Here is a 21263-nt window from a genome sequence, read left to right on the forward strand (position 1 = left end):
TTTGGCATATTTACAAAATATATGTACATTTTGTGTTTTAGTTGTCTCTTATTTCAGAATAAATGTATGAAGAAAAAAAGTATACATTTCTTCTGTAGAGCAAAAAAAGCATATAAATAAAAAGTTAAGTTCTCAATTATATTACAATTAATTATAAATAATTATTATTTTAAAAAATATATAACTTACAATTCACTTTTTATTTTATTTAGTTTTTTAAACTAAATCAGACACATTTTTACTCTGAAGTGGATATTGGCTTACATATCAAAATATTTCACTGTGAATAATTTTTAAAGTTTTAAGGGAAAATATCAATGGCTAAGCTGCTTGTAAAATAGGGCTTGTAAAATAGGATTGCTCAGCCGAGCAATTATAACTGCATTGGGGTTACAGGACAAGACTATTAAGCTCTTCCCTTGAATAAAGAACAAAACAGATAAACAACAGCAGAGACTTAATAGCTTGTGGACGCACAATGCAAACTCTCAATGTAGGCAGCTTATGCAGTCTTAACAAATGTGTTCACACACAGCAAACATTTATTCATTATTAAAACCTCTTTTCCTTAAAAACAATAAAGTTCACAGGCACACATACTTTTATGTTCCCCCCGTGGAGTAACAGCTGGTGAAATTAATTACTTATTGAAAGATTTGACCTTACCTATTCTAATAGCAGTGTGAGCTGCCACTTACATGCTGTTCTGCCTTGGTCACTGAATGTTGCTGACTGTGAAATTGAAACTATGAATTCTCTCTGTCTTCATTAGAAGCTGTCAGTTTTGATTTGGCGGCAAAGTGGCCTTTGTCAATTTATAGGACTGGCATGCTTCAGGCACTAGGTCATGGAAATACACTTTTCTTGAGCTCAGATTGAGTGAAGCGTCTAATTCTAGATCTCGGGTAAATTAATAACATTATTTTTCAGCTGCTAGATGTTTAAGTATTAGATGTTCCAGATCAGTGCAAATTGTTTTTAAGAACAAAACAGCAGCAGCCAAAAAACACAATAAAGAACAAAACAAACCTGTATCCCATTAGCAAAGATGACAGAATTGAATTGTTTTCTGCCAGTCAAGCAACTGTCTTAAAAATGAATGGAATGCTAATGAACTGTTTACACAGCACTTCTAAGTTCAAAACACATAATAAAACGCTCACGATTAAAGGGGTGAAGAATTGACTAATCGAATTTGCCTTGAGCGTTGAATATATATTTCATCATACTATAAGAATATCCTGTAAGTTTCAGAACTGAAAACTGATCCAAACTTCAAACATAGCTTTTATTGAAACCAAGTCCAGAGAATAACTTGTTTTGGAATGTGCCATCTGGATGGTGAATGACCGCCTCTGCAGAAGATCAACGCCTACTTCATTGTTACCACTGTAGCCCCGCCCACAGATTCGCGCATGACAAGTAGTAGTTAAATAACACGTGATGCTAACACTGGACTGAGAAACTAAGTGATAAACATGCCTTTGAATGTTGAGCAGTTTGGGGTTGTGGAAAAACACAGTCACTGGATAACCTTTCTTCTGATGCTGGATTTGCAGAGACTGAAATAAAAAAAAAAACGTTGCTGTACTTTCTATATCGGATCCGACAGGAACTGCGCAACACACATATGCAAGTAAATTTATATTTACCGTGTCACTTTTGCTTTGTTACAGTTCGTTTGATTGGACTGATTAGTGTATGCATCTAACCAAATTTACCATTGATTTCTGATATGTAATGATTCATGTACAGTCAGGTGATCGTCAATGTTTCAGTAAATCAGACCAGTGACTAAACGGTCAACTTCACAATGATTCTCTTAGTAGGATGAAAATATTGTTATTTGAATTGTGTAAAATATGTTAGCCAATCACAGCAACCCCTGAAGTCTGACAGCAGACACGCCCCTTCAAACAGAGCATTCAAATCAGAGGGCAAAAATATATTTTATTTCTAAACTAAGACAATTTTTGATGTAAAAAAAAATCATACTAACATTATAAGTGCAACCCAGGAAACATGATAATATAATAAAATAATGGAGTTCATGTGGGAATATTTACTAAATTTGACCAAACAACATTAAGCAGATGTTAGATATAGAACTATTTAACCGATAAAAGAAAACGATTCCCATAAAATCTTTTACAACTGCCTTTGTACACTTAAGTCATCTGCTCCCTGCATTAAATCTTGTATCCGGCTTTGAGTTTTGGAATGGTTTAACAGCTAATTCGCTCTAACATCTACTCTGTCATGACGCCACTAAAATCACCTCCTCTCATAAAAGCCCAGCATGTTTTATGGCAAGATAAACTTTAGCGCAAAAACGGCATGTCAAATTTTAGCTAATTAAGTAGGAAAGCATCCCTGTCTAGCTGGGCCTTTCCCCCCATTACTGTGTTACTGCCAAAAGTGTTGACTTGGCATGTCAGAGGGTTCAACCAACAGGCCTCCTGCTCAGCCTTGGACAGGTATGTGAACTTTCATTACAAAGCACAGCATATCAAGCTGATGCGACAGACGTGCCATCGATTTCCATTAGCCATCTGAGGTAATTATACAGGAATAAGCTGAATGGGCTCCTTTGGGGCTTTTTTGAAAACACTTTCCGAAGTAGCAGCTGTATGATCAATTCCCTAATGTGCCAGAGCGCTCGCTATCTCTGCGTGTGGCGCGGGACTGCATCGACACGTCCAATACAAATATAAGCACTACTAACATAATGCAACTCGGGAGAAACATACCTGCATTGTTATTTTCCTTTCAAAGTTATATTTCGCTGTCAAGAGAATGAAAAGCAGCGTAAAAAGCATACAAGTCCAAAAAATGATTTAGCTTTGATATCATGAAAAGATTCCACGTTAGCCTGACATGGAGATGATCCCTGTCAAAACCAAACCAGACAGACATGCACGCTGCACAGCCCCGGAGACATACGGATGTTGTCAAACCATGGCAACATAAAAGCAGAGGCTGACAGGAGGATTGTCTCCCTCTGTTCAGATTTAAAAGGACTGGATCATTAAATGATAATCACAATGACTTTCATTGAGATTTTGGCATTAAACAAGCCTCCAAAACACTGCTAAAGGAGTTTAAAAGCACACTATTGACCAGAAATCTGCACTACTCGTCAAACATTTGGAGTTGGGAAGATTTTTGAAAGTTTTGGAAGTCTTATTTGATCACCAAGGCTGCATTTATTTGACCAAAAATATAGTAAAAATTCACTCCCATCTTCAGTGCCACATGATCCTTCAGAAATCATTCTAATATGATGACTTGCAGCTCAAAAATCATTTATTATTAATATTATGATCAATGTTAAAAACACTTGTGCTGCTTAATATATTTTGTGTTAACAATGTTACCTTTTTTCAGGATTTGTGGATGAAATTTCAAAGAACAGCATTTTATTGAAATCTTTTGTAACATTATACATTTCTGAAAAAATGCAAACATTAATTTATTTAAATAAAACTGCAGTGTGTGCCAATTTGGGTTTCTAAATATGTAAGCATGTAACGCACTAATCTGAAAATCAAATTAACTGATTAGGAATAAGAACGCTAATACTGTATGTCACTAATAATGAGAATTTTGAGTCATTGGGTGCGTTTACATGCACGTTCTTAAGCCGATTATGCCTTAATAAGCCGACAATGAACATGGACATGCAAGAGCGGGAACCCGTTTTATTTTATCGGAGTAAGATCATAAACCGCGTAAGCATTAACCGGTCGGGACAGGTCGTTTTTTGCCTCTTACCCTGATTTCGCGCTGCATGTAAACGCATTAACCTGCTTTCTGTTGGCTTATTAAAGTGCGTATGCGCGATATGTGACAAAAACGCAAACTTAGAGCACATTTAAATGCATCCAGACAGAGCGAGCTAGCATTTTGAATGAAATGAGGACATATATCACAAATTCTTTTCACAGACTCTTTTAAGACCCAGAAAATTATAAAGATGTGTACTCTCATGCAGCAGAAGTAGAAGAGGTTTAGTCAAAACGCTGCATCTGGAACTGCATGAGGGATAATATGAGCCGTAAACATCCTGCTGACACAGTTCACGCTTTATTTAACATAACAACTGACAAAACCTTTGAAAAAACTTATTTTTGACGTCACTATAAGGAAATAACACAGTTTGTTAATAAAGTCATGTTAACGCTTGTAATAAGGTTATTTGATAGAAGGAAGGAGGTGGGAACCGGCGAACGTTTAACAACTTTTATTAAATAAACAAAATGAAAGTAAACCGCGGGCAGCCCCTCACGAACGACTGCCCACACACACATAACAAAACTCAACATTAAGTCCAGGCCTGGTCCTCTCTCGTCTTCCGGTGCCTTCGCTCCTCCTTTTATGTACCCGTCACTTGGCCGCGAGACGAGACCGGTGTGTTGCACAGCTGGTACTCATTACCACTCGTCACCAGGCCCGCTCTCGCGGTCCCTCGCCCCGCTGCTTGCCACATACCCCCATCGCCCCTCGTAGGCCGGGGGGCACTCCCGAGACTGCGCTCTAATCCCCCCCTCCCCCTCTCCCGGGGTGGGGGGTGGGGGGATCACGGCGGCCGCGGCACCTGGGGGTAAGGACAGAGATGAGAGAGAAATGGAGACGGGAGCACGAGGAGCTATAGAACGAGAGAGGGGAGAGAGGGAAAAAGAAAGAAAGAAAAAAAAAATCTGGTCCGGTTCCCCAACACACTGCCGCTCGGTCCTCACCAGCCGAGAGGCTCTTCCTCGCGGTGCTATGCGATGGTGCTGGACGGCCAGTGGACGGCCCGATCCTCCTCCGCCCCCTGGCGGCCGGCGGTGGCTTCTCCGATTGAGGGCAGTTGGCAGCAAGCTCTGCGTTCCCTGCTCCTCCCCATTACGGCGGACGGCAGCCGGCCCACGGCGAACGCCGACAACTCCTCCGCTCCCTCCAGGATGGCCGCCACCCCACCTCGACCCAGGGGCACAGCAGCGAGCTCTCCGCCCCACCGGTCTTCACTCACTCCAGCACAACTCCTCAGCACCGCGATCAACGCGGTTTACTTGCATTGTCAGTTTACTGGTTTGCATGTAAACGGGGAAAACTAATTATTTCAATAAGCTGATTTTTTTTGTTTTGTTATCAGCTTACTGGTGTGCATGTAAACGCACCCAATAAAGGCCTTCTGATGCCTAAGAAAAATATAAAATTTGAATACGTTATAAAGTAAAATATCTAGTTTCTGCAAGATGTTACAGACTGGCACAACACATGATGTTGTATATAATAGAGCCAAACTAAACATGCTAGATTATTGCAAAGGAAAGGTATTAGCTTTGGTTGTAATTTGCCTAGTGTGGAGCCATTTTGTGAAATACGATAAGTATTTCTTGTCAGTAGTAAGGAAACTTGACAAGGGCTAGCATTACCCATGTGTATTTCAGAACAGCTTGTTTGGGAGACCGCACTGAAGTATTGTGTTTGAGGATTGAGGAAGCTGACAGCACACTGGGAGCATTCTGAGAAGCAGGTTCCACAGTGTGAGCTGCGGTGACACGACTGCTGATTGTTTCGCTACAGTGCTCTTGTCACAGAGCGCTGATGACGCCCATCTCCCTGACACATCCGTGAGCCGACTTTGGTCTGCCCTCAATGTCGTTGCCACAAACAGTTTAAGTTTGGCAGTGAATAAGTATATGGAGAAAGCCTGAAAATACAATCAGACTGTGCATCTTTCCCCTCTTAAATAATCTAAATTAGCATTACCATGTATAAGTCTCTGGTTGCTTTCTTAAAATCGGTAGTGTGAAAACTGTCATGCGAACCCGGGAGTACACCTGGGTATCGAACTGTGGCACGATTTGCATGAATGAATGCGCATAAATATGAATGAATGTGAAGCAATCCAGATGCATGCACTTGTTCAGGAAGTTAAGTAACCTGCTCAAGCATTTTATTTTAACCAACCCAATCTTACAGCAATTCATACGTATTTTACGAGGTGATCAAATCGTACGACCTCACTATGAATTCATACTATTTAGACACCTCGTAAAATACAAATTGCTGTGAGATTTTTTTTAACCCTTGACATGGTTAAAAACAGACCATGTCATATATGTAGAGGATGACAGTGGTGATGATTTACCTTGGGTACAAGAGTGAGAGTGCAGTGACATTGTGCAATCAGAGCGGCAAATGAATGGCTCGCAACCAAGCGACAACCTCCTGTGGGATTTCTTGAAGCCAGTACGGAAGTAATTTAAACTGCAATTCCTCGACTGGCCACTAGGGGTTAAAGGCTACAGAAGGGAGCAGAATCGAGAAAGAATTGAGCCCCATGCCAACTTTACAGCAGAAAAAACATGTTTCCAGCCTGGTACAAATTGTGTTTTTGGTATAATTTTGCCCTTCATGACAACTGTGAGGGGGTGAATTTTTTATAACTCATTCGTTTACATTATATAAACCCTTAAAGTTCTGCATAATTAAGGGCGTGGTTACTTTGAGTGGCAGATGGATAGCCATGTATCCGCCGTCTATAGCATTCAGTGCCAGATCGCCTCTTATGTTACTTTACTAATCAACTAGAGATGCTTACTTTGTATTACATACAACAACTCGAGGTGCAAGAAAAGGCGCTATTTGCCGCCATCACTGCTTCGGGTGCGTCTCAAATGCATGCGATGACAGTGTAAACAAGTAACTTCTTTGGTTTTTCCCTTGAGACTGGGGGTTACCATCAACATGCCTGTGGACACTGCCCACTAACGGTCTGCATGTGTAACCATTAATATTGACGGTAATTTAATGTGCATTCAAGTTCATCGTAATGTTCAGTAGGGTTGAGCCGTGACGGCTGACCGACATCACGATGGAGCGAAACCATCCTGATGGCATGCGCCCCGATGTGACGTCTGTGAAAATGCCGTGTCAGGCAGGCTACAAATATCGATCTTCACAATGCGCATGTCTTAATCAGCTCCCTAGTTCAGTAGTTCCCTGACTACTGAACTAGGGAGCTGATTAAGACGCATCTAATATTAGCCTCTCGTCTATTTTATGTCTTAAGGTGGTCGCACACAAACCTCGAAGCTCAGCTCCGCGCAGCGCCGCGTCTCACGCCTTGTTTATACTTTCGCCTGTCTCCGCAGCGCAAGCCGCCGCTGACTGCGCTCGCTCCTCAAACGGACGAGGCGATTATACTTGACACGCTCGCCGTTGTGCTATTCTTTGAAACGACAGAGGGCGACTCGGAGTAATTGTTCTATAAACCAACAGGAAAAAGCATCAAGAAGAAGTGGGCTAATGTACACAGGTGATGATATTTATTTTAGTACATTTCACCAACAACCACACCACAAAAGAATTGTGTAAAACTCAGTAAACCTTGGCTTGATATTATTAGCCTACTTGTGACATGAGATCACTAAATTAATGATCTCTTATATATATATATATATATATATATATATATATATATATATATATATATATATATATATATATATATATATATATATGTATGTATGTATGTATGTATGTATGTATGTATGTATGTATGTGTATATATATATGTATGTATATATATATATATATATATATATATATATATATATATATATATATATATATATATATTGTATCAAATGGTTAATTTAAATGTTATTACAGAGTAGTTAAAGACACCTAATTTAACGTGGGGCATTTAATTTAATTTAAATTAATTATGCAAAAGTATCCAACAATATTACATACATAATAAGTACTCTAGTAGTGCTTCTATTTCCCAAGGGTACTTTCACTGTACAGTATAAAATAAAATAAAACTGAAACTTTTTCAAAATATCCCTTAAAGGTATCTCACTTTTTAATAGCATTCAGCCCAAACAGGTGCGCTATAAAATATTTTTTTTTTTTTTTTTAAACAAAGATCTTCCCTTACTCAATCAAGAACATTATGTTTAGTACATTTAAAATGTGTTTGAACCAGGATCACTATGACAGTAGAGTAATTTGTTCTTCACTGTTTTCCTCCAGCATCTTTCATGTGCTTCTAAAGGCCTCGCCATGAAACTGTTTTGAACTCATTTGCATTGGCTGGAAGGCTGTCTTGAATATTTTAGTCATACTCATGTTCTCTTTCTTTATCATGTGCACAACACATTTTTGTCTTTTATCCATGCCTTCAATGTGCAGATTTCACACCTTCACAGTTTGCAGTGCTGTCAAGGAAATTTAATGATTTGCTATAACCCTTAATTAATTCTGGAGACAAAACATCATCTAGTTGCAGGTTGTATTCAGGATCTAAAGTCCTCCACAATATCTCTAAATATGGTTGTATGTTAAAATATTGTTTGTTTACACACTTATCCGCGGCTTAAAGAAACATCTGGAGTGTTATCCTCAGGAGTTTTGTTAGAAGGTTGTTATTTGTTGTTGCTTCTCAGAGGACATCTGGAACGTTCTCTAGGTTGTGCATATAGGGCACTTGTGTATTATCATTACAAACACAATAAAAGCACCCAAAATAGTGACACTGATTAAATGAGCCAAACAATTTTATCTATATCGAATTTCACAACATTGCAACATTCACTCATGTCACTAAAAATCTCTCACTGAAAAGGACTGACAAATTAACGTGTAATTTAATTGGTAATCTATTCAGTGGATGTTTAAAAAAAGCTACAACTTTGATTCACAATATACACCAATGTTGTGTACACCTAATATTGTGTTGGTTTCCCTTTTGCTACATGGACTCCACTAGACCGCTGAAGATGTGCGGTGTATTTGGCACCAATATGTTAGTACAGATCCTTTAAGTCCTGTAAGTTGTGAGGTGGGTCTCCATGGATTGGACTTGTTTGTTTAGCACATCCCACAGATACTCGATTGGACTGGCTTTCGGCGGTGGACAGGGGTCAGCATGGGCAACCTGACTGGTCTGCGGCTATGCTGCCCCATACGCAACAAACTGCGATGCACTGTGTATTTGTGACATCTTTCGATCAGAACCAGCATTAAGTTCTTGAGCAACCTGAGCTACAGTAGCTTGTCTGTTTGACCAGACCACACAGGCCAGCCTTCTCTCCCCACGTGCGAGTCTTGGCCACCCATGACCCTGTCACCAGTTCACCACTGTCCCTTCCTTGTCCCTGTACCATTTTTGATAGATACTGACCACTGCAGACCCCACACCCCACAAGAGCTGCAGTTTTAGAGATGCAGCTTGAGGACAAAATGTTCACTGGCTACCTAATCCCACCCACTAACAGGTGCCGTGATAAAGAGATAATCAGTGTTCCCTTTCAGTCGGTCACGTTCGACGTACGTCAGAACTGAGCCGACGAATGGGATCTTACTTTAGAGACCAATCCTACTTCGAGCATCTAACAACGAGCCAATGAAATTTGGCATGCGATCACGCATTCCACGCTCCGCCCCGCAGCGCGGGTATAAATAGGAAGTGGAATGGTAGATCAGCGCTTTCTACTTCGGAGCCGAACAGTTTCATTTGCTGTTTCTACGAAGAGCTTTCTGACTACGAGTCAAATTTCTGTGAACGAGAGTTTGCCAGTGCGGGTGATACGGCGCGTCAGCGAGAGACCGTCCACATCAGTGACTGAGTGTACAAAGAGCTGTTGGTTCGCTGAGCGTTTCCTTGCATTACACTACATTACAGTTGGTTCGCTGGGCGCTACACACATATCACTGAGAGCTCACGCAGGCTTGCACTATCGAACTGCGTGGAGCCGCGGTCATCTCCCTGAGTGCTTCAGCACTAAAATAGCAACTTCCATTCACAAAAGAGCAACACGGTTTGACCCTGCGTCTTTTTCAAGATGTCATTCAAGCCGTGTGTTTCTGGGTGCGGTCGATTTCTGTCTCCGCTTGATGGACACGTTCGTTGTCTCTCGTGTCTGGGCGCACAGCACGCTGAGGCTGCGTTCGTGGATGAGACATGTTCCCATTGCGGGAATATGTCCATTGCAGTGTTGCGGTCCCGTCTCCAATACCTCAGAAGAGGTGGAACGCCATCGTCCATCCCCCGATCTAGTGGTCCTCCAGCTGCAAAGCAGAGGGCTACTACTTTGGCTGATGACCTTGGTGGGGACCTGAGGGTGTCGGTCAGGGTAAACCCGACGGGTCTCACGGCTCCTCGGGCCCCTCCCCCCTCCACTGTACCGGTGGAGCTTCCGGAAGGGCGCGCTGACCTCCCACGTGGAGCGCCAGTCGTCTCTTTTGGGGCTCCGGCGGAGGACCAGATGTCGGTTGCTGCATCGGGGGATGAGCTAATGGGTTCCGAGGATGAAGACTCGGCTGCGTTGCCCCCTTCGGGTGTGACAGCGTTGCCCGAGTCTGACCCGGAACTTACGGCTATGCTTGCCCGGGCCGCCGCAAGTGTCGGGCTTGAGTGGAACCCTCCACCACGTCCCGAACCTTCGCGGCTGGATGATTGGTTTCTCGGGACGGGTCGCGCTGGTTCTCAGCGTCCCGCCCCGGTGCCTTTCTTCCCGGAAGTGCATCAGGAGCTCACGAAGTCCTGGGTAGCGCCGTACAGCGTACGCCAGCGATCGACTGACTCCTCCATCCTCACCACTCTCGATGGTGGTGCAGCTAAGGGTTACGAGGGGATCCCTCCAGTCGAGCGGTCGGTTGCGATGCACCTGTGTCCTAAGACCGCTGCGGACTGGAGGCACGCCCCGCGTCTCCCCTCCCGGGCGTGTAAGTTCTCGTCCGGCTTGACGGGCAAGGCTTACTCAGCCTGCGGAGAAGCTGCATCAGCTTTGCACGCCATGGCGCTCCTGCAGGTCCACCAGGCCAAAGCGCTCATGGAACTGCACGAGGGTGGTTCCGACCAGGCAGTTATGCAGGAACTGCGAGCCGCGACGGACCTCGCCCTCCGGGCGACGAAAGTCACGGCCCGCTCCCTGGGTCGGGCGATGTCCACCTTGGTGGTCCAGGAACGCCACCTGTGGCTGAACCTGACAGAAATGCGGGATTCGGACAAGGTTCGGTTTCTAAACGCCCCTGTCTGTCAGGCCGGCCTCTTCGGCGACGCCATCGAGGACTTTGCCCAGCAGTTCTCGGTGGCCAAGAAGCAGACGGAGGCCATCAAAAACATCCTGCCCCGGCGGCCCGCTGCTGCCTCCACCCAGCCGCCCGGGGCAGCCCCCCAGTCTGCTCGTCGCCGAGGGCGTCCTCCAGCGTCCGCCTCCGCCCCTGCCAAGCCCAAGCAGCAGCCTCCACCCGCGAAGCAGGGCGCCGGACGCAAGGGGGCCGCCCAACCCGTCCAAGGGCCCGCCAAACCTGCCGGCAAGCGTAAGGGGAAGCGGCCCTGAGACGGGCAGCCCAGGGAGAAGAGGAGCTGCTCTGAGGGAGATGATGTCCGCATCCCTCCCACCCCCCCGGAGGAGGACCGGGGGGGCAACACTGGTTACAACATCTCTGCCGCTGGCTCTTCGGAGTCCAGCGGTACCCACATTTTCATCAAAAGAGCAATTTCCTCTCTCTCTGGGCCCCAAGAGGGTCAGGTTGGCAGTGTGCGACGCCCACGGGCCTTGTCACTCCTTTCCTACCCTCCCGTCGCCAGGGGGCAGCTGTGTGGGCCTCGAGGACGCCCCCGGGCCTTCTCACCCACACACTGCCTCTCTCGTGAGCACTCAGTCAACACTCCGGGCCGCCCACGGGCCTTCCGGGTCGGGGCTGAGTGCTTCACTTCCCTGCCTCCGGGCAGTGGACAGCAGAGTGGGCTCCGAGGACGCCCCCGGGCCTTCTCACCCACTCTCTGTCCAAACCAGGAGTGCTCAGGCAACACTACGGGCCGCCTCCGGGCCTCCCGAGTCGGGCCAGAGTACTCCGCTTCGCTGCCCCACCCCGGGCACGTCTGTGGTGCCGTTGGTCCCGCTTGTACGGTCTCTGGGGGCCTGGCTAGGTCTCCCCAGGCCGTCTCGCTGGCTCATCCGTACCATCAGACTCGGCTACGCGATTCAGTTCGCACGCCGGCCACCCAAGTACAAGGGCATCCTCTTCACCTCCGTGCGAAGCAGCGATGCTCAAGTCTTGCGGTCAGAGATCGAGGTCCTACTGGCGAAGGACGCGATCGAGCCGGTTCCTCCAGCCGATATGAAGACGGGGTTTTACAGCCCCTACTTCATTGTGCCCAAGAAAGGGGGTGGGTTACGGCCAATCCTGGACCTGCGAGTTCCGAATCGGGCCCTGCACAAGCTCCCGTTCAGGATGTTGACGCAGAAACGCATTTTCCAATGCATCCGTCCCCAGGATTGGTTTGCAGCGATCGACCTGAAGGACGCGTACTTCCATGTGTCTATTCTCCCTCGACACAGACCGTTCCTACGCTTTGCGTTCGAGGGGAAAGCATATCAGTACAAGGTCCTGCCCTTCGGGCTGTCCCTGTCGCCCCGCGTCTTTACGAAGGTCGCGGAGGCAGCCATTGTTCCACTCAGAGAACGCGGCGTTCGGATTCTCAACTACCTCGACGATTGGCTGATCCTAGCCCAGTCGAAGGACCAGTTGTGCGAACACAGGGACCTGGTGCTCAGTCACCTCAGCCAGTTGGGCCTTCGGGTCAACCGAGAGAAGAGCAAACTCTGTCCCACACAGAGGATCTCTTATCTCGGTATGGAGCTGGACTCGGTCAACCGGACGGCGCGCCTCACCGAGGAGCGAGTCCAGTCGGTGTTGAACTGCTTGAATATGTTCAAGAGCAGGACAGCGGTCCCACTGAAATTCTTTCAGAGGCTCCTGGGGCATATGGCATCTGCAGCCGCGGTCACGCCGCTCGGATTGCTTCATATGAGACCGCTTCAACGCTGGCTCAATGGCCGAGTCCCGAGGTGGGCGTGGCAGAGCGGTCAGTACCGGGTCCCAGTGACTCCTTACTGCCGCCAAACCTTCAGCCCGTGGTCCAGCACTTCGTTTCTCCGGGCCGGGGTGCCCCTAGAACAAGTGTCCAGGCATGCTGTGCTATTCACGGATGCCTCCACCACAGGCTGGGGGGCCACGTACAACGGGCATGCAGTTGCTGGTCTGTGGACGGGGCCGCAATTGCATTGGCATATCAATTGCCTCGAGTTACTGGCAGTACATCTGGCACTCCGCCGCCTCAAGGGGCCGCTGAGTGGCAAGCATGTACTGGTCCGTACGGACAGCACCACGGCCGTTGCGTACATCAACCGTCAGGGTGGTCTACGCTCCCGTCGTCTGCTCCAACTCGCCCGCCACCTCCTCCTGTGGAGTCAGAAGCAGCTGAGGTCGCTTCGGGCCATTCATGTCCCTGGTGTGCTGAACCAGACAGCCGACGAGCTCTCTCGTCAGCCGACACCTCCGGGAGAGTGGCGACTCCACCCCCAGGCGGTCCAGCTGATATGGGACCAGTTCGGAGCCGCACAGGTCGACCTGTTTGCCTCTCCGGACTGGACCCATTGCCAGTGGTACTATTCCCTGACCGGGGGTACCCTCGGCACAGATGCACTGGCGCACAGCTGGCCCCGGGACCTACGCAAGTATGCGTTTCCCCCAGTGAGCCTTCTTGCACAGACTCTGTGCAAGGTCAGGGAGGACGAGGAGCAGGTCTTGTTAGTTGCGCCGTATTGGCCCAACCGGACCTGGTTCCCAGAACTCACACTCCTCGCGACAGCCCCTCCTTGGCCGATTCCCCTGAGGAAGGACCTTCTTTCTCAGGGACGGGGCACGCTATGGCACCCGCGTCCAGACCTCTGGAATCTTCATGTCTGGTCCCTGGACGGGACGCGGAGGTTCTAGATGGACTACCACAAGCTGTCGTAGATACCATCGCTTCAGCTAGAGCCCCCTCTACGAGGCGCCTCTATGCTCTGAAGTGGAACCTGTTCGTTGAGTGGTGCGCTTCCCGCCGGGAAGACCCCCGAAGGTGTTCGATCAGTGTCGTGCTTTCCTTCCTGCAAGATGGGTTGGAGAGAAGGCTGTCTCCCTCCACCCTCAAGGTATATGCTGCAGCAATAGCAGCGTACCATGATGTAGTAGAAGGTAAGTCCGTGGGGAAGCATGACCTAATCGTCAGGTTCCTCAGAGGTGCGAGGAGACTAAATCCTCCTCGTCCATCCTCGATACCCTCTTGGGACTTAGCTCTAGTGCTCAGAGCACTTCAGAGCCCTCCCTTCGAGCCTTTGGCGTCTTGTGAGTTGAAAAAAAAAAAAAAGAGGTTAGCCCACTGGATAGTGGATGCTATAGTCTTGGCCTACCAGTCCCAAGACGTGCCTTGCCCGTTCGGTGTAAGAGCTCACTCCACTCGGAGTGTTGCTTCTTCCTGGGCGCTGGCTCAAGGCGCCTCGCTGACAGACATATGTAGAGCTGCGGGCTGGGCGACACCTAACACGTTTGCTAGATTCTATAGCTTACGTGTAGAGCCGGTATCTTCCCGCATCCTCGCCCCCAGGGGCCAGGAGCGCTAAGTGCCCGTTCTAAGTGTCGGCTTGCGAAACGCCACTCCCGCCCTCTGGGCCGGATACGTGCGTCTATTGTCTCCAGTTGTGTTCCCCGGGAAACCGGCTAACCCTGTCGAGCTCCTCCGTCACCCCTCCGGTGTCAGACGTTGCGGACCGTCCGACGCCAGGCCTGCACCCGTATGCTTGTGAAACGTGGCTGTAGGCTGGGTTCCATATGTAGCGGTTCCCTCACGGCAACCCCATATGTGTATTCTTCCACGGTATCAGCTACCCTTCGGGCTAGCCCCGTGTCTTTCCCTCGACAGAGTCCGCTCTGTCGTCTCTGGGCGTGTTCTTTCCCCCCTTCAATCAGGCTGGAACCACCCCAGAGACTGCCATATGTTGCACTACCCTGCCAGGTTAGTCCTTATGTGTACTCTGCCACCTCTCCTTCCCTGAAGGACGTGGCCCCGCAGCGTACCCTCTCTCTCAAGAACGAGGTAGGCACGCTTTCCCAGCGCTATCCAATAGTCATTCTGAGTGGGTCTTGCAGAAACAGCAGTGACTGTACTCCCTGCTTGGAGCCCTGACTTCCGTACCATACTAGACGGTGCAGTGCGCTCAAGCAGGACGCTGGAAGGGCCAGCATCCTGGCGTTTTCCATAGGGATCCCATTCGTCGGTTCAGTTCTGACGTACGTCGAACGTGACCGACTGAAAGGGAACGTCTCGGTTACGTATGTAACCCTCGTTCCCTGAAGGAGGGAACGGAGACGTACGTCCCGTCGCCAGATGCTGTGCTTCCGCTGGGAGTCCGGTCACCTTCGGCTCCTCAGTAGGAAAAGCGCTGATCTACCATTCCACTTCCTATTTATACCCGCGGGGCGGTGATCGCATGCCAAATTTCATTGGCTCGTTGTTAGATGCTCGAAGTAGGATTGGTCTCTAAAGTAAGATCCCATTCGTCGGTTCAGTTCTGACGTACGTCTCCGTTCCCTCCTTCAGGGAACGAGGGTTACATACGTAACCGAGACGTTATTTATTTCAGTTGTCCGCTCATAATTTTATGCCTTGGTGTTGTAATATTAATACTAATGTAGTTAAACCATAAATGTTATGTTACTTAAAAGTAAATAAAGCTAAATATTATTAAGCATATAGCTTATATCATACAGATAATTTATTGGCTTATTAATTATCATACACTCAAAAAAATGAACTTATGATGCTGTTCACTTTATTTAAGCACCATTATATCAGGTTTCTGGTTCAAATGTAATTGATTCATGTTAAACTGACTTAAAAGTGTTACTCTTTGACATAACTTGATGTTTTTATTTTCACACAACATGTTTCAATCAAGTAACCCAATCAAACAGGACTTTCACTTCCCATCATGCTTTGCAAACGGGCTGAATTTGGAGAGTAAATGTTTAAATAAAGTGATATTTTATGCATATCTAACGAGATGAGAAAATAGAGATACTTTTTAATGTTTAATGTTCTATTATGTTGGTATTTTAATATACCAAGTGTTTGTTATTTTAGTTGTTTTGGACGTTACCATTGTGGTGAAGTGTAGAGCATGTGCTTGGGGTAAGGATCTGCTAATAACAATTGTATATTAAAAATGTATAAATAATAAATTAAAATGAATTAATAATGAAAAACAACTACTTAGGTATGCCATGGATTTATCAAAACCATCTAGCCAATACAATCTTTGTAAATGTTGTAAAAATATAATTATACTAAATTTAATTTCACTAAATAAAAATAATCAATTAAACTGGATTATATATATATATATATATATATATATATATATATATATATATATATATATATATATATATATATATATATATATATATATATATATATATATATATATATATATATATAGGGGAGAACCGGGGCGAAAGTAACGCGGGACGAAAGTAACAAAGCAATTTTCTCAGAGACCCGACTACATTTGCATTCCAAGCTATGACAGCACGTTCAGCACGCAACCTTTGATGGATCTGTCAAAAATCATGTGATTTCATCATCATTTCCCACGGTGGGGTCCGAAATATAGTTTTCAAGTACGAAAAGTAAATTACTGAAGCAGTACTTTTTTTTCTAATTACAAGTTGTGTTTCTCGTTTCATGTGTCACAGTAATGATTAATCTACAGATTATTTATTGCCATTACACATCAAGGTTTGTCTTTTCAGAGTTTTTCAGTATAAAATTAAATCGTGTTTAATTGTCAGGACTTCCTGTCAGGACGAAATTAACACTTGTTACTTTTGTCCCACTTTTATATATATAATGCATATTATGCTAATTTAATTTTCATATTGTTCATATTGTTGAAGAAAAAAAAATTATCAAATAGATTGACATTGCACAAAAAATATTCTAAACCTACAAGTTTGTATTATCAGGTTATATTTGAAACATTTGATTAAACTTAAAATTGAAAATGAAAATGTCATAATTTTTTTTTTTTTGCAAAGATAAAGTACAAAATATGTTTGCAGTTACATATTAACAAGGTCATAGTCCGGTATATTTAATAAAAACAAGTGTAACACAAAACAATCTAGCTTATATTGTTGTGTTACTTTTGACCCACCTGTGTGTTACTTTCGTCCCAACTGATGGGGTCAAAAGTAACAATCTGCATCTTATGTTCAAAGTGAAATTATACTGTAGTCGTTCTGCATTTGTACAAAATACCACCTGCTATTGATAGACCACACTTGTGAGTTATTGACCACAGCAAATATACATCTCTGTCTAAAAAAATTTCTTTTAAAATTACGTTTTTCTGAAAAATTGTACTTTCGCCCCTGCTCTCGACCTCTATATATATATATATATATATATATATATATATATATATATATATATATATATATATATATATATATATATATATATATATATATATATATTAGGGGTGTAACGATACGCGTATTCGTATTGAACCGTTCGGTACGAGGCTTTCGGTTCGGTACGCGGTACGTATTATGTACCGAACGGTTCTTGGACTAATTAATTAGATTTGGAAAATAAAAAAGTGTGTGAAATATAATCAATTATATATATAATCAAAAAAAACACCATGTTTTAGGCTGCTCAGTCAGGTGCTCGCTTACTCAGTAGGCTACGCGCTGAATGCTCGTGGCAAAATGGCAATTGCGTTTAACAAACCAGAAATAGAAGATCCTCCAATAACCAACAGGTCTGGTGTTTGGGTGAACTTTGGATTCTTGGTAAGCTATGATGGTGTTGGCAAGATTGATGGATTAAAAAACAACGGTATGTCGCATTTGCTGATGGTACAGCAGCGGGAATAATTCATGTCATGTCAATCAAAGCCGACAACAAGACGATCTTGTTGTCTTTACGCCGACAACAAGACGATAAAAAGGAGAAACAGCCACAAACTATCCCCGCAGCATTTAGACAGACATTTCCAACTTATTCAAATGGCAAAAGACATCACCGCGGCGAGTGGTCCATTTATAGCCGCGGATATGAGACCTAACGCCCGTTTCACACATACTCCGTCTGCAGTGTGTGCGGTGCGTATTTTTTTCCGTACCCATGTTAACGGATGACAGAATTCAAACTGCACGCGGGTGCTGTCCGTCAGTCTGTTCCAGGTGCGGTGCGTCTGCAGCAGTGCGGCGGATCGTTTTCGTACCGAGTCTATTTTTTGCTGCGCTGCGTTGCTGCATTAAAGTGGTAGAACATTGTTCGCATTAAAATTAACATGTACTGACGCGAAAATCTAGTAATTTCACCACAGATGCATATCATTTAAAATATACTCTTGTTTCAAAATCAACACATGGCTTTTTTTTTCTCAAGTAAAGCAACAAAACGACACCATACCTGGCATTTAGGTTAAACAAAAATGTGCCATAACGGAGAGCACTCGTACTTTGGAGGTGAAAAGCAAAGTTCTTTTTGACCTGCAGGATTTCTTTTAAAAGGGTGTAAAAACGAAAGTAAAGAGTCGGCTGTTTTTGAATAGACTATTGTAAGTTTCTAATTTAAAATGTTTGTGATTTAAGGCTATAAACTATGTTTAAATGTTTTGCCACTTGTGTGAGCTAAATCTAAAGTATATAAATATGAATAAATGAATTTAATAAAATGTTGTTTAAATGTAGTAGGCTACGTAACCTGACTTCTATTAAAGAGTAAACAAAGAGAATTGGAATTCTGACGAGGCATGTTCAGTAAAAACTTTTGGATTTTAAATAAAAAATAATGAATAAATGCTGTGTTTGTGGTATGCAACAGCGGATCAGTTGCGGACTGCAAACGCAGCATAAAGCAGGGTGTGGGGCTCCTGCAACGCACACGCAACGCACACGCTAATGTAATGAGCTAATGTCTTATTCCTGTAACTACATAGAAGATGGGTAAAATCATACAACAACAAAAAATCATACTTTGTTAGTTTTAATAAAAAATAATAAAAAAAGGTCATTTCTGCCAATTTTTTCTTTTTGCTGTATCTAAAACATACCGAACCGTACCGAACCGAACCGTGACACCAGTGTATCGTATCGAACCGAACCGTGAATTTTGTGAACCGTTACACCCCTAATATATATATATATATATATATATATATATATATATATATATATATATATATATATATATATATATATATATATTTATATATATATATATATATATATATATATATATATATATATATATATATATATATATATATTTATATAAAGTTTAGTTTTTCACTGAAACATTATCACAAAAGCTGGTGGGATTAAAATGAGCCATTTCTTGTAAAAAAATCTTGATTAGAAATATATTTCAGCGGCACTTTAGGTAGATTTGAACACAAGCGACAAGACTTTTGTCAGGGACTGTAAGTATAATTACTCTGAAATTAATATATATATATCTTATATATGTCTTGTCGCTTGTGTACAAATTGACCTAAAGTGCCGCTGAAATATATTTCTAATCAAGATTTTTTTACAAGAAATGGCTCATTTTAATCCCACCAGCTTTTGTGATAATGTTTCAGTGAAAAACTAAACTTTCAAAAAGTATTCTAATATTCACAGCTTGGTAAAGCCCATTGAGTCAATTTTTGCAAAGACATAAGTGTTGTCACCTTGTCATATGAGCTTCACCTGTGACTAATAATGGAGGTCAATCAATCAATTAGGTCTCAAGTGTGTATAAAAAGAACCCCAGTACGCTAGACCTTCACATCAACTGCAACTAGACCTCTGCAAACATGCCTAAGATTCACCCTGAGACTAAAGTTTTGATTATCAAGAGGCTGAAAACCAGATCCACTGCTGATGTGGCAGACACCTTCAATGTGTCTCAGCGTCAAGTACAGAGGATAAAAAAAAGATTTGAAGAGACTGGAGACGTTTTTGACAAGCCCAGGTCAGGCAGACCCCGCAAGACAACTGCTCGAGAGGACCGTTTGTTGGCTCGAAAATCCAAGGCCAGGCCATTTTCCATTGCAGCAGAGCTCCACGAGACCTGGTCACCTGAAGTCCCTGTGTCAACCAGAACAGTTTGTCGGATTCTGTCTCGAAATGGCCTCCATGGTCGAATCAGTGCCCAGAAGCCAGCACTAAACAAAAGACAATTGAAAAACCGTGTGGCATTTGCCAAGGCCCACAGCCTACTAAAAGGATGGACGCTGGAAAAGTGGCAGAAGGTGGATTTTTCAGATGAATCTTCTGTTGAATTACACCACAGTCGCCGCAAATATTGCAGGAGACCTACTGGAGCCAGAATGGATTCGAGATTCACCCAGAAAACAGTGAAGTTTGGTGGCGGTTACATCCAGTATGGGGGTGTGCGAGAGATCTGCAGGGTGGAAGGCAACATCAATAGTCTAAAATACCAAGAAATCTTAGCTACCTCTTATTCCCAACCATAAAAGAGGCCAAATTCTGCAGCAGGACGGTGCTCCATCGCATACTTCCATCTCCACATCAAAGTTCCTCAAGGCGAAGAAGATTAAGATGCTCCAGGATTGGCCAGCACAGTCACCAGACATGAACATCATTGAGCATATGTGGGGTAGGATGAAAGAGGACGCATGGAAGACGAAACCAAATAATATTGATGAACTCTGGGAGGCATGCAAGACTGCTTTCTTAGCTATTCCTGATGATTTCATCAATAAATTGTATGAATGCTTGCCAAACCGCATGGATGCAGTCCTTCAAGCTTATGGAAGTCATACAAGATATTAAATTTGGATCTCACAGCACCACAACTTAATTTGCTGACATATTTTTGTATTTGCAGTAAATTTGTTCAATTTCTGTATAGGCGACAAAACTTTTGTCTTGCCAAAATTTGACCTTTCTGTCTTGATTAAATGATAAATATTTTTTCTGTGAACATTATTCATTTCAGTGCATTAAACATCATTTGGGATGGTTTTAGCTTTTCATATGAGCTATTTCTAACACCAATGAATTAATTAAAAGTCAGGTTAATATCAGGTATTTCTAGAAAATAGATAAGCGACAAGACTTTTGTCAGGGACTGTATATATCACATAATAGGAGCTTCAACCCGCAGACATAGAAAGCAACCCGTGGGGGGGGGGGGGGGGGGGTGCGGACTTGGCAACACAGTGCAATTGAGCTCTGTTGACATTTGACAATGTGTCGCTTCGTTGCTCTGATTGGTTGTAGGTCTATCCAATTGACGTCTCTCCTGGTTCGGTTGAAACACGCCCCATAATCACAGCCCAATGGAGCAGTTTCAGACTCATATTCTGACTAGAATTGAGTATGACCACGTCAGGCTAAATGACTGC

The sequence above is a fragment of the Pseudorasbora parva genome, chromosome 24 (assembly GCF_024679245.1).
Source record: "Pseudorasbora parva isolate DD20220531a chromosome 24, ASM2467924v1, whole genome shotgun sequence".
Lineage (NCBI taxonomy): Eukaryota > Metazoa > Chordata > Actinopteri > Cypriniformes > Gobionidae > Pseudorasbora > Pseudorasbora parva.